Below are 13,701 nucleotides of genomic sequence, written 5' to 3'. Positions count from 1 at the left end.
TTTTCTTTGTTGTAGCCGACTAAGAGAGAACAGCCCGGTGACAGCAGGAGCTTCTCGGATGGCGAGGCGGCCTTCTTTTGCGCCCGAGGCAGACGTCTGAGAGATAAGTCAAGGCTTGTGACCCACAGATGGGGTGACAGCAGAGTGTCGAGTTGGGACTCGCCAGGAGGGATTTTTGAGTCAGGTTTGGAGGTGGGGATACCCAAGAAGGGGGCCCTTAGGCCAACATAAAGGGAAAATCTTAATTTTGATCACAATGCCCAGGTGTGCAGGGCAGAGCAGTCCTGGTGCATGTCACTTGTCTATTGTGTGTTCTCTGTCTTTTGGGCATCTCGTGTCACAGGTCTCTTGTCTTAGCCCTCTGAGCTGCTCATTGCAAACGCTGGGCGTTATTCTTAGCATCTCTGCTCTTGGTGTTCCTCAGTGTGGTGCTGATACCATTGATCCTTTGACTCTTGAGCTTGGAACTTCATCAGAATCGCGTCTCTTTAGCAACGTTGAGTCGGGTGTCTTTTCTGGTCTTGTTCTGAGCTGCATCGACAGCTGTGCGCCACAATGATCCGTTATAGGGGATGAGGATTTGTAAGAATGCGAAGACAGCTAGAGGATTCTGCCCGTACAATTCTCGGGCATCCATCTTTGCGGTTCTTGGATTAAGCCTTTCTGTTAGCGTCCTCTTCTGCCAGGGTTCTTGGAGCCTTGTCGGCTCACCGCCGGTCTTGCCTAGGTCATCTAATTCCTCGTTCTCTTGGTCCTTGTGCTCATCTAGCCCAGAGTTTTCTCTCCTAGTTGCGTCCCCTTGTTTGTCATCTCCTGTGTCACGGGTGCCTGCTCGGGTTTGTCCCGGAGCTGCTCTGCCCTGCTGCACAGCCTGGTGTATGGATGTAATAGGACAAGGCCCGGGGACTTGAAATTTGTAGTGTAGAGTGTAGTTTGGCCTCTAGATGGTATTCCTAGATTGACACAGGATGGCTGGAGCTGTTAAGTTCTCATGCAACCCTTTGACTTTTGTCATCACTATCTTTCAGATGCAGATGGATTAAATCCATGGCAGAGCGCCCCACAGCGGGTGAGCGGGTTCCCATGGGAAGGTCAGTCACCGTTTGTGTTTGTAGGGCAAGGGTAAATGGTGGCTGTGTTCCAGAATTGTTCTTTGTCTTTATTTTTAGGAGGAAAAGCCGGATCTCAGCAGTCCATGTCAAGTGAGCGAGGTAAGCCATGACGGGTGGAAAGAAAGTGGTTATTGCTCGGGTGCCAAGTTCTGGTGCAGCTCTTAACATCTATTGTCGTTTGTGACTTTTAGGTGGTCCGCTAGTATTACACCGACCCCCCCCACCCCCCGCCCCTTGCTGCCCGGCCGAAGGAGCCGGCTCGCTGCCTCCGTGAGCTCTCCGCAAGTATTACCGGGACTCTGCGATGAAGCCTTGACCTTTTCCATGGGAAGGCAACGGCCGAGGAGTCGCGGTGAGTCGGGGAGGGAGGGAGGAAGGAAGAGCCAGGGTCCGCTCAAGTTTCAGCGATGCCGCATCGCTTTGTCTCCTCTTAACCCAGGTATGTGCCGCAACGATAGCGTCAGCCTGGGAGCGCAGCCGAAGCGTGCGGCCCCAAGGAGCCCGGCCCTCTTAGGAGATGGTGAGTGGAGGAACTGTCGGGTTCTGGCTGAGGTGCCACTAAGTTCACGCCTTGATGTTTGGTTCTCTTTCTTGTAGCCAACTAAGAGACAACGGCCTGGTAACGGCTGGAACTTCCCAGATGGCGAGGTGGCCTTCTTTCACACCTGATGCAGATTTGCATCCCCGGACAGCCGAGAGGTAAGTCGAGGGCTACGCCTCACAGAGGTGACGAGAGCGATGTGCTGGGTCGGGACTCGTCGGAGGGATTTTTGAATTAGCTCTGGAGACGGGGATGTCCAAGAAAGGGCCCCTTTAGGCCACATAACGGGAAAGTCTCATTTTTGATCACAATGCTGAGGCGCGTAGGACAGAACAGTCCCGGTGCGTGTCATGTCGCTCGTCTATCGTGTGTTCTGCGTCTTTTGGGCTTCTTGTGTCGTGTGTCTTTTTCCTTTGCCCTTCGAGGTGCTGGCGGCCGTTCTTCTCACTGGGAGTTTCTCTCCGTGTTGCACCCCCGTGTTCGTCACGTCCCGTGTCACAGGGGCCAGCGTGGGTTTGGCCCGGAGCTGCTCTGCCCTGCTGCATAGTCTGGCGTTATAGGTGCGATAGGGCAAAGCCCGGGGACTTGAAATTTGTTATGTAGGCTGTAGTTGCCATCTAGATGGTATTCCTAGATTGACGTAAGGTGTCTGTAGCCATTAAGTTCTTATGCAGCTCTTTGACTTTTATCATTAACTTTCTTTCAGACGCAGATCGATTATATCTGTGGCGGAGCGCTCCATACCAGGTGAGGGGGTTCCCACAGGAAGGTGAGTCACCGTTTGTGTTTGCGGGGCAAGTGTAAACGGGTGGCTATGTTCTAGCATTGTTCTCTGTCTTTGTTTTTAGGTGGTAAAGCCGGATCTTAGCAGTCAGTGTCGAGTGAGCGAGGTAAGCAGTGGCCGGTGGAAAGAAAAAGTTGTTGTTGCTTGGGCGCCAGGTTCTGGCGCAGCTCTTAGCATCTATTGTCATTTGTGCGTTTTAGGCGGTCCACTTGCATTACGCCGAACCCCCTCGCAGAACGGCCGACGGACCCGGCTCGCCGCCCTCGTGACCCCTCCGCAAGTATCGCAAAGCTCTGCGATGAAGCCCTGACCTTTTCCAGGTGAGGGTGCAGTCCGGGTAGCCTTTGGCAATGGCCGAGGAGTTGCGGCGAGTCGGGGAGGGAGGGAGGAGCGAGGGTCCACTCAGGTTTCAGCAATGCCACGTGGCCTGTCTCCTCTTACCTCAGGTATAGCCTGCGACGGTGGCATCAGCCTCGGAGCGCGGCCGAAGCGTGCAGCGTGAGGTCCCCTGCCATCTTAGGAGATGGTGAGTACAAGAATTGTAGTGGGCCACGTGCCGCTAAGTTCAGGCCTTGACAGGTTTTTTTTAATCGTAGCTGACTAAGAGACAACAGCCCGGCGACGGCAGGAGCTTCCCGGACGGTGAGCGGCCTTCTTTTGCACCCGAGGAGGATTCGCATCCCCGGATGTCCGAGAGATAAGTTGAGGGGATGCAAGCGGGGTGTCGGGTCGGGGCTCGCCGCGAGGGAATTTTGTGTCAGCTTCAGAGATGGGGATGTCTAAGAAGGGGCCCCTTTAGGCCCCCTAAAGGGAAAGTCTCCCTTTTGATCACAGCGCTGAGGCGAGCCAGGCAGAGCAGTCATAGTGCACGTTGTGTAGCTTGTCTCCTGCGTGTTCTGTCTCTACTGGGTGTCTCGTGTCTTCTGCCTTAGCCCTTCGATGTGCTTGTGGTCATTCTTCTCGCCGAGAGTTTTCTCTCCTCGTCGCTTCCCCTCGTTCGTCATCGTCTGTGTCACGGGAGCCTGTGTGGGTTTGGTCCGGAGCTCGTCTGCCCTGCTGCACAGCCTGGCCTATAGGTGTAATAGGACCGGGCCCGGGGACTTGAAATTTGTAATGTAGGGTGTAGTTTGACCTCAAGATGGTATTCCTGGATTGACACAGGATGGCTGGAGCTATTAAGTTCCTGTGCACCGCTTTGACTTTTGTCATCGCTTTCTTTCAGATGCAGACGGATTAAATCCGTGGGAGAGCCCCCTGCACCGGGTGAGGGGGCTCCCGCAGGAAGGCGAGTTACCGTTTGTGTTTGCAGGGCGAGTGTAAATGGTGGCTATGTTTACAGCATTGTTCTTTGTTTTTAGGAGGTTAAGCTGGATAGCAGCAGTCAAAGTGAGTTGAGCAAGGTAAGCGGTGAGTGGTGGAAAGAAAAAGTTGTCATTCCTTGGGTGTCAAGTTCTGGTACAGCTCTAAGCATCTGTTGCCATTTGTGTGTTTTAGGTGGTCTGCCTGTATTCTCCGAGCCTCCTTGCTGCCAGACCTGGCTCGCCACCCTTGTGAGCCCTCTGAAAATATTATGGGACTATTCGACCGAGCCTTCACTTTTTCCGTTCGAAGGGTCTTTCTGAGCAGCCTTTGGCAACGGCTGGGGAGTTGCATCGAGTCAGGGAGGAGGAGGAGGAGCGAGGGTCTGCTCAAGTCTCAGCAATGCCGCATCACCTTGTCTCCTCCTAATCAAGGTATACCTTGCAACGACAGTGTCAGTATCGGAGAGTGGCCAAAGCGTGCGGCCCGAGGACCCTGGCCCTATTAGGAGACGGTGAGTGGCGGAATTGTCGGGTTTTGGCTGAGGTGCCACTAAGTTCATGCACTGATGTTTGTTCGGTTTTCTTTGTTGTAGCCGACTAAGAGAGAACAGCCCGGTGACAGCAGGAGCTTCTCGGATGGCGAGGCGGCCTTCTTTTGCGCCCGAGGCAGACGTCTGAGAGATAAGTCAAGGCTTGTGACCCACAGATGGGGTGACAGCAGAGTGTCGAGTTGGGACTCGCCAGGAGGGATTTTTGAGTCAGGTTTGGAGGTGGGGATACCCAAGAAGGGGGCCCTTAGGCCAACATAAAGGGAAAATCTTAATTTTGATCACAATGCCCAGGTGTGCAGGGCAGAGCAGTCCTGGTGCATGTCACTTGTCTATTGTGTGTTCTCTGTCTTTTGGGCATCTCGTGTCACAGGTCTCTTGTCTTAGCCCTCTGAGCTGCTCATTGCAAACGCTGGGCGTTATTCTTAGCATCTCTGCTCTTGGTGTTCCTCAGTGTGGTGCTGATACCATTGATCCTTTGACTCTTGAGCTTGGAACTTCATCAGAATCGCGTCTCTTTAGCAACGTTGAGTCGGGTGTCTTTTCTGGTCTTGTTCTGAGCTGCATCGACAGCTGTGCGCCACAATGATCCGTTATAGGGGATGAGGATTTGTAAGAATGCGAAGACAGCTAGAGGATTCTGCCCGTACAATTCTCGGGCATCCATCTTTGCGGTTCTTGGATTAAGCCTTTCTGTTAGCGTCCTCTTCTGCCAGGGTTCTTGGAGCCTTGTCGGCTCACCGCCGGTCTTGCCTAGGTCATCTAATTCCTCGTTCTCTTGGTCCTTGTGCTCATCTAGCCCAGAGTTTTCTCTCCTAGTTGCGTCCCCTTGTTTGTCATCTCCTGTGTCACGGGTGCCTGCATGGGTTTGTCCCGGAGCTGCTCTGCCCTGCTGCACAGCCTGGTGTATGGATGTAATAGGACAAGGCCCGGGGACTTGAAATTTGTAGTGTAGAGTGTAGTTTGGCCTCTAGATGGTATTCCTAGATTGACACAGGATGGCTGGAGCTGTTAAGTTCTCATGCAACCCTTTGACTTTTGTCATCACTATCTTTCAGATGCAGATGGATTAAATCCATGGCAGAGCGCCCCACAGCGGGTGAGCGGGTTCCCATGGGAAGGTCAGTCACCGTTTGTGTTTGTAGGGTAAGGGTAAATGGTGGCTGTGTTCCAGAATTGTTCTTTGTCTTTATTTTTAGGAGGAAAAGCCGGATCTCAGCAGTCCATGTCAAGTGAGCGAGGTAAGCCGTGACGGGTGGAAAGAAAGTGGTTATTGCTCGGGTGCCAAGTTCTGGTGCAGCTCTTAACATCTATTGTCGTTTGTGACTTTTAGGTGGTCCGCTAGTATTACACCGACCCCCCCCCCCCCCCCCGCCCCTTGCTGCCCGGCCGAAGGAGCCGGCTCGCTGCCTCCGTGAGCTCTCCGCAAGTATTACCGGGACTCTGCGATGAAGCCTTGACCTTTTCCATGGGAAGGCAACGGCCGAGGAGTCGCGGTGAGTCGGGGAGGGAGGGAGGAAGGAAGAGCCAGGGCCCGCTCAAGTTTCAGCGATGCCGCATCGCTTTGTCTCCTCTTAACCCAGGTATGTGCCGCAACGATAGCGTCAGCCTGGGAGCGCAGCCGAAGCGTGCGGCCCCAAGGAGCCCGGCCCTCTTAGGAGATGGTGAGTGGAGGAACTGTCGGGTTCTGGCTGAGGTGCCACTAAGTTCACGCCTTGATGTTTGGTTCTCTTTCTTGTAGCCAACTAAGAGACAACGGCCTGGTAACGGCTGGAACTTCCCAGATGGCGAGGTGGCCTTCTTTCACACCTGATGCAGATTTGCATCCCCGGACAGCCGAGAGGTAAGTCGAGGGCTACGCCTCACAGAGGTGACGAGAGCGATGTGCTGGGTCGGGACTCGTCGGAGGGATTTTTGAATTAGCTCTGGAGACGGGGATGTCCAAGAAAGGGCCCCTTTAGGCCACATAACGGGAAAGTCTCATTTTTGATCACAATGCTGAGGCGCGTAGGACAGAACAGTCCCGGTGCGTGTCGTGTCGCTCGTCTATCGTGTGTTCTGCGTCTTTTGGGCTTCTTGTGTCGTGTGTCTTTTTCCTTTGCCCTTCGAGGTGCTGGCGGCCGTTCTTCTCACTGGGAGTTTCTCTCCGTGTTGCACCCCCGTGTTCGTCACGTCCCGTGTCACAGGGGCCAGCGTGGGTTTGGCCCGGAGCTGCTCTGCCCTGCTGCATAGTCTGGCGTTATAGGTGCGATAGGGCAAAGCCCGGGGACTTGAAATTTGTTATGTAGGCTGTAGTTGCCATCTAGATGGTATTCCTAGATTGACGTAAGGTGTCTGTAGCCATTAAGTTCTTATGCAGCTCTTTGACTTTTATCATTAACTTTCTTTCAGACGCAGATCGATTATATCTGTGGCGGAGCGCTCCATACCAGGTGAGGGGGTTCCCACAGGAAGGTGAGTCACCGTTTGTGTTTGCGGGGCAAGCGTAAACGGGTGGCTATGTTCTAGCGTTGTTCTCTGTCTTTGTTTTTAGGTGGTAAAGCCGGATCTTAGCAGTCAGTGTCGAGTGAGCGAGGTAAGCAGTGGCCGGTGGAAAGAAAAAGTTGTTGTTGCTTGGGCGCCAGGTTCTGGCGCAGCTCTTAGCATCTATTGTCATTTGTGCGTTTTAGGCGGTCCACTTGCATTACGCCGAACCCCCTCGCAGAACGGCCGACGGACCCGGCTCGCCGCCCTCGTGACCCCTCCGCAAGTATCGCAAAGCTCTGCGATGAAGCCCTGACCTTTTCCAGGTGAGGGTGCAGTCCGGGTAGCCTTTGGCAATGGCCGAGGAGTTGCGGCGAGTCGGGGAGGGAGGGAGGAGCGAGGGTCCACTCAGGTTTCAGCAATGCCACGTGGCCTGTCTCCTCTTACCTCAGGTATAGCCTGCGACGGTGGCATCAGCCTCGGAGCGCGGCCGAAGCGTGCAGCGTGAGGTCCCCTGCCATCTTAGGAGATGGTGAGTACAAGAATTGTAGTGGGCCACGTGCCGCTAAGTTCAGGCCTTGACAGGTTTTTTTTAATCGTAGCTGACTAAGAGACAACAGCCCGGCGACGGCAGGAGCTTCCCGGACGGTGAGCGGCCTTCTTTTGCACCCGAGGAGGATTCGCATCCCCGGATGTCCGAGAGATAAGTTGAGGGGATGCAAGCGGGGTGTCGGGTCGGGGCTCGCCGCGAGGGAATTTTGTGTCAGCTTCAGAGATGGGGATGTCTAAGAAGGGGCCCCTTTAGGCCCCCTAAAGGGAAAGTCTCCCTTTTGATCACAGCGCTGAGGCGAGCCAGGCAGAGCAGTCATAGTGCACGTTGTGTAGCTTGTCTCCTGCGTGTTCTGTCTCTACTGGGTGTCTCGTGTCTTCTGCCTTAGCCCTTCGATGTGCTTGTGGTCATTCTTCTCGCCGAGAGTTTTCTCTCCTCGTCGCTTCCCCTCGTTCGTCATCGTCTGTGTCACGGGAGCCTGTGTGGGTTTGGTCCGGAGCTCGTCTGCCCTGCTGCACAGCCTGGCCTATAGGTGTAATAGGACCGGGCCCGGGGACTTGAAATTTGTAATGTAGGGTGTAGTTTGACCTCAAGATGGTATTCCTGGATTGACACAGGATGGCTGGAGCTATTAAGTTCCTGTGCACCGCTTTGACTTTTGTCATCGCTTTCTTTCAGATGCAGACGGATTAAATCCGTGGCAGAGCCCCCTGCACCGGGTGAGGGGGTTCCCGCAGGAAGGCGAGTTACCGTTTGTGTTTGCAGGGCGAGTGTAAATGGCGGCTATGTTTACAGCATTGTTCTTTGTTTTTAGGAGGTTAAGCTGGATAGCAGCAGTCAAAGTGAGTTGAGCAAGGTAAGCGGTGAGTGGTGGAAAGAAAAAGTTGTCATTCCTTGGGTGTCAAGTTCTGGTACAGCTCTAAGCATCTGTTGCCATTTGTGTGTTTTAGGTGGTCTGCCTGTATTCTCCGAGCCTCCTTGCTGCCAGACCTGGCTCGCCACCCTTGTGAGCCCTCTGAAAATATTATGGGACTATTCGACCGAGCCTTCACTTTTTCCGTTCGAAGGGTCTTTCTGAGCAGCCTTTGGCAACGGCTGGGGAGTTGCATCGAGTCAGGGAGGAGGAGGAGGAGCGAGGGTCTGCTCAAGTCTCAGCAATGCCGCATCACCTTGTCTCCTCCTAATCAAGGTATACCTTGCAACGACAGTGTCAGTATCGGAGAGTGGCCAAAGCGTGCGGCCCGAGGACCCTGGCCCTATTAGGAGACGGTGAGTGGCGGAATTGTCGGGTTTTGGCTGAGGTGCCACTAAGTTCATGCACTGATGTTTGTTCGGTTTTCTTTGTTGTAGCCGACTAAGAGAGAACAGCCCGGTGACAGCAGGAGCTTCTCGGATGGCGAGGCGGCCTTCTTTTGCGCCCGAGGCAGACGTCTGAGAGATAAGTCAAGGCTTGTGACCCACAGATGGGGTGACAGCAGAGTGTCGAGTTGGGACTCGCCAGGAGGGATTTTTGAGTCAGGTTTGGAGGTGGGGATACCCAAGAAGGGGGCCCTTAGGCCAACATAAAGGGAAAATCTTAATTTTGATCACAATGCCCAGGTGTGCAGGGCAGAGCAGTCCTGGTGCATGTCACTTGTCTATTGTGTGTTCTCTGTCTTTTGGGCATCTCGTGTCACAGGTCTCTTGTCTTAGCCCTCTGAGCTGCTCATTGCAAACGCTGGGCGTTATTCTTAGCATCTCTGCTCTTGGTGTTCCTCAGTGTGGTGCTGATACCATTGATCCTTTGACTCTTGAGCTTGGAACTTCATCAGAATCGCGTCTCTTTAGCAACGTTGAGTCGGGTGTCTTTTCTGGTCTTGTTCTGAGCTGCATCGACAGCTGTGCGCCACAATGATCCGTTATAGGGGATGAGGATTTGTAAGAATGCGAAGACAGCTAGAGGATTCTGCCCGTACAATTCTCGGGCATCCATCTTTGCGGTTCTTGGATTAAGCCTTTCTGTTAGCGTCCTCTTCTGCCAGGGTTCTTGGAGCCTTGTCGGCTCACCGCCGGTCTTGCCTAGGTCATCTAATTCCTCGTTCTCTTGGTCCTTGTGCTCATCTAGCCCAGAGTTTTCTCTCCTAGTTGCGTCCCCTTGTTTGTCATCTCCTGTGTCACGGGTGCCTGCTCGGGTTTGTCCCGGAGCTGCTCTGCCCTGCTGCACAGCCTGGTGTATGGATGTAATAGGACAAGGCCCGGGGACTTGAAATTTGTAGTGTAGAGTGTAGTTTGGCCTCTAGATGGTATTCCTAGATTGACACAGGATGGCTGGAGCTGTTAAGTTCTCATGCAACCCTTTGACTTTTGTCATCACTATCTTTCAGATGCAGATGGATTAAATCCATGGCAGAGCGCCCCACAGCGGGTGAGCGGGTTCCCATGGGAAGGTCAGTCACCGTTTGTGTTTGTAGGGCAAGGGTAAATGGTGGCTGTGTTCCAGAATTGTTCTTTGTCTTTATTTTTAGGAGGAAAAGCCGGATCTCAGCAGTCCATGTCAAGTGAGCGAGGTAAGCCGTGACGGGTGGAAAGAAAGTGGTTATTGCTCGGGTGCCAAGTTCTGGTGCAGCTCTTAACATCTATTGTCGTTTGTGACTTTTAGGTGGTCCGCTAGTATTACACCGACCCCTCCCCCCCCCCGCCCCTTGCTGCCCGGCCGAAGGAGCCGGCTCGCTGCCTCCGTGAGCTCTCCGCAAGTATTACCGGGACTCTGCGATGAAGCCTTGACCTTTTCCATGGGAAGGCAACGGCCGAGGAGTCGCGGTGAGTCGGGGAGGGAGGGAGGAAGGAAGAGCCAGGGTCCGCTCAAGTTTCAGCGATGCCGCATCGCTTTGTCTCCTCTTAACCCAGGTATGTGCCGCAACGATAGCGTCAGCCTGGGAGCGCAGCCGAAGCGTGCGGCCCCAAGGAGCCCGGCCCTCTTAGGAGATGGTGAGTGGAGGAACTGTCGGGTTCTGGCTGAGGTGCCACTAAGTTCACGCCTTGATGTTTGGTTCTCTTTCTTGTAGCCAACTAAGAGACAACGGCCTGGTAACGGCTGGAACTTCCCAGATGGCGAGGTGGCCTTCTTTCACACCTGATGCAGATTTGCATCCCCGGACAGCCGAGAGGTAAGTCGAGGGCTACGCCTCACAGAGGTGACGAGAGCGATGTGCTGGGTCGGGACTCGTCGGAGGGATTTTTGAATTAGCTCTGGAGACGGGGATGTCCAAGAAAGGGCCCCTTTAGGCCACATAACGGGAAAGTCTCATTTTTGATCACAATGCTGAGGCGCGTAGGACAGAACAGTCCCGGTGCGTGTCGTGTCGCTCGTCTATCGTGTGTTCTGCGTCTTTTGGGCTTCTTGTGTCGTGTGTCTTTTTCCTTTGCCCTTCGAGGTGCTGGCGGCCGTTCTTCTCACTGGGAGTTTCTCTCCGTGTTGCACCCCCGTGTTCGTCACGTCCCGTGTCACAGGGGCCAGCGTGGGTTTGGCCCGGAGCTGCTCTGCCCTGCTGCATAGTCTGGCGTTATAGGTGCGATAGGGCAAAGCCCGGGGACTTGAAATTTGTTATGTAGGCTGTAGTTGCCATCTAGATGGTATTCCTAGATTGACGTAAGGTGTCTGTAGCCATTAAGTTCTTATGCAGCTCTTTGACTTTTATCATTAACTTTCTTTCAGACGCAGATCGATTATATCTGTGGCGGAGCGCTCCATACCAGGTGAGGGGGTTCCCACAGGAAGGTGAGTCACCGTTTGTGTTTGCGGGGCAAGCGTAAACGGGTGGCTATGTTCTAGCATTGTTCTCTGTCTTTGTTTTTAGGTGGTAAAGCCGGATCTTAGCAGTCAGTGTCGAGTGAGCGAGGTAAGCAGTGGCCGGTGGAAAGAAAAAGTTGTTGTTGCTTGGGCGCCAGGTTCTGGCGCAGCTCTTAGCATCTATTGTCATTTGTGCGTTTTAGGCGGTCCACTTGCATTACGCCGAACCCCCTCGCAGAACGGCCGACGGACCCGGCTCGCCGCCCTCGTGACCCCTCCGCAAGTATCGCAAAGCTCTGCGATGAAGCCCTGACCTTTTCCAGGTGAGGGTGCAGTCCGGGTAGCCTTTGGCAATGGCCGAGGAGTTGCGGCGAGTCGGGGAGGGAGGGAGGAGCGAGGGTCCACTCAGGTTTCAGCAATGCTACATGGCCTGTCTCCTCTTACCTCAGGTATAGCCTGCGACGGTGGCATCAGCCTCGGAGCACGGCCGAAGCGTGCAGCGTGAGGTCCCCTGCCATCTTAGGAGATGGTGAGTACAAGAATTGTAGTGGGCCACGTGCCGCTAAGTTCAGGCCTTGACAGGTTTTTTTTAATCGTAGCTGACTAAGAGACAACAGCCCGGCGACGGCAGGAGCTTCCCGGACGGTGAGCGGCCTTCTTTTGCACCTGAGGAGGATTCGCATCCCCGGATGTCCGAGAGATAAGTTGAGGGGATGCAAGCGGGGTGTCGGGTCGGGGCTCGCCGCGAGGGAATTTTGTGTCAGCTTCAGAGATGGGGATGTCTAAGAAGGGGCCCCTTTAGGCCCCCTAAAGGGAAAGTCTCCCTTTTGATCACAGCGCTGAGGCGAGCCAGGCAGAGCAGTCATAGTGCACGTTGTGTAGCTTGTCTCCTGCGTGTTCTGTCTCTACTGGGTGTCTCGTGTCTTCTGCCTTAGCCCTTCGATGTGCTTGTGGTCATTCTTCTCGCCGAGAGTTTTCTCTCCTCGTCGCTTCCCCTCGTTCGTCATCATCTGTGTCACGGGTGCCTGTGTGGGTTTGGTCCGGAGCTCGTCTGCCCTGCTGCACAGCCTGGCCTATAGGTGTAATAGGACCGGGCCCGGGGACTTGAAATTTGTAATGTAGGGTGTAGTTTGACCTCAAGATGGTATTCCTGGATTGACACAGGATGGCTGGAGCTATTAAGTTCCTGTGCACCGCTTTGACTTTTGTCATCGCTTTCTTTCAGATGCAGACGGATTAAATCCGTGGCAGAGCCCCCTGCACCGGGTGAGGGGGTTCCCGCAGGAAGGCGAGTTACCGTTTGTGTTTGCAGGGCGAGTGTAAATGGTGGCTATGTTTACAGCATTGTTCTTTGTTTTTAGGAGGTTAAGCTGGATAGCAGCAGTCAAAGTGAGTTGAGCAAGGTAAGCGGTGAGTGGTGGAAAGAAAAAGTTGTCATTCCTTGGGTGTCAAGTTCTGGTACAGCTCTAAGCATCTGTTGCCATTTGTGTGTTTTAGGTGGTCTGCCTGTATTCTCCGAGCCTCCTTGCTGCCAGACCTGGCTCGCCACCCTTGTGAGCCCTCTGAAAATATTATGGGACTATTCGACCGAGCCTTCACTTTTTCCGTTCGAAGGGTCTTTCTGAGCAGCCTTTGGCAACGGCTGGGGAGTTGCATCGAGTCAGGGAGGAGGAGGAGGAGTGAGGGTCTGCTCAAGTCTCAGCAATGCCGCATCACCTTGTCTCCTCCTAATCAAGGTATACCTTGCAACGACAGTGTCAGTATCGGAGAGTGGCCAAAGCGTGCGGCCCGAGGACCCTGGCCCTATTAGGAGACGGTGAGTGGCGGAATTGTCGGGTTTTGGCTGAGGTGCCACTAAGTTCATGCACTGATGTTTGTTCGGTTTTCTTTGTTGTAGCCGACTAAGAGAGAACAGCCCGGTGACAGCAGGAGCTTCTCGGATGGCAAGGCGGCCTTCTTTTGCGCCCGAGGCAGACGTCTGAGAGATAAGTCAAGGCTTGTGACCCACAGATGGGGTGACAGCAGAGTGTCGAGTTGGGACTCACCAGGAGGGATTTTTGAGTCAGGTTTGGAGGTGGGGATACCCAAGAAGGGGGCCCTTAGGCCAACATAAAGGGAAAATCTTAATTTTGATCACAATGCCCAGGTGTGCAGGGCAGAGCAGTCCTGGTGCATGTCACTTGTCTATTGTGTGTTCTCTGTCTTTTGGGCATCTCGTGTCACAGGTCTCTTGTCTTAGCCCTCTGAGCTGCTCATTGCAAACGCTGGGCGTTATTCTTAGCATCTCTGCTCTTGGTGTTCCTCAGTGTGGTGCTGATACCATTGATCCTTTGACTCTTGAGCTTGGAACTTCATCAGAATCGCGTCTCTTTAGCAACGTTGAGTCGGGTGTCTTTTCTGGTCTTGTTCTGAGCTGCATCGACAGCTGTGCGCCACAATGATCCGTTATAGGGGATGAGGATTTGTAAGAATGCGAAGACAGCTAGAGGATTCTGCCCGTACAATTCTCGGGCATCCATCTTTGCGGTTCTTGGATTAAGCCTTTCTGTTAGCGTCCTCTTCTGCCAGGGTTCTTGGAGCCTTGTCGGCTCACCGCCGGTCTTGCCTAGGTCATCTAATTCCTCGTTCTCTTG

The 13,701-nt window shown here is 53.9% G+C and overlaps 3 long non-coding RNA genes across 3 annotated transcripts; all 3 read left to right on the top strand.

Annotated features, from left to right (window-relative positions):
- The first annotated feature begins 1,551 nt into the window (after positions 1-1,551).
- LOC125319572 lies at positions 1,552-2,738 on the top strand. The gene is made up of 5 exons (XR_007200810.1): positions 1,552-1,632; positions 1,710-1,811; positions 2,360-2,400; positions 2,502-2,543; positions 2,638-2,738. It is a non-coding gene; the product is annotated as an uncharacterized LOC125319572 (long non-coding RNA).
- A 3,131-nt stretch (positions 2,739-5,869) lies between these two features.
- On the top strand, positions 5,870-7,056 carry LOC125319581. The gene is made up of 5 exons (XR_007200817.1): positions 5,870-5,950; positions 6,028-6,129; positions 6,678-6,718; positions 6,820-6,861; positions 6,956-7,056. It is a non-coding gene; the product is annotated as an uncharacterized LOC125319581 (long non-coding RNA).
- Positions 7,057-10,185: 3,129 nt separating this feature from the next.
- On the top strand, positions 10,186-11,728 carry LOC125319517. Its single transcript, XR_007200783.1, has 7 exons — positions 10,186-10,266; positions 10,344-10,445; positions 10,994-11,034; positions 11,136-11,177; positions 11,272-11,391; positions 11,518-11,597; positions 11,668-11,728. It is a non-coding gene; the product is annotated as an uncharacterized LOC125319517 (long non-coding RNA).
- Positions 11,729-13,701: the final 1,973 nt, after the last annotated feature.

The sequence above is a fragment of the Corvus hawaiiensis genome, chromosome Z (assembly GCF_020740725.1).
Source record: "Corvus hawaiiensis isolate bCorHaw1 chromosome Z, bCorHaw1.pri.cur, whole genome shotgun sequence".
Classification (NCBI taxonomy): domain Eukaryota; kingdom Metazoa; phylum Chordata; class Aves; order Passeriformes; family Corvidae; genus Corvus; species Corvus hawaiiensis.
This window is presented reverse-complemented; position numbering and strand designations above follow the sequence as displayed.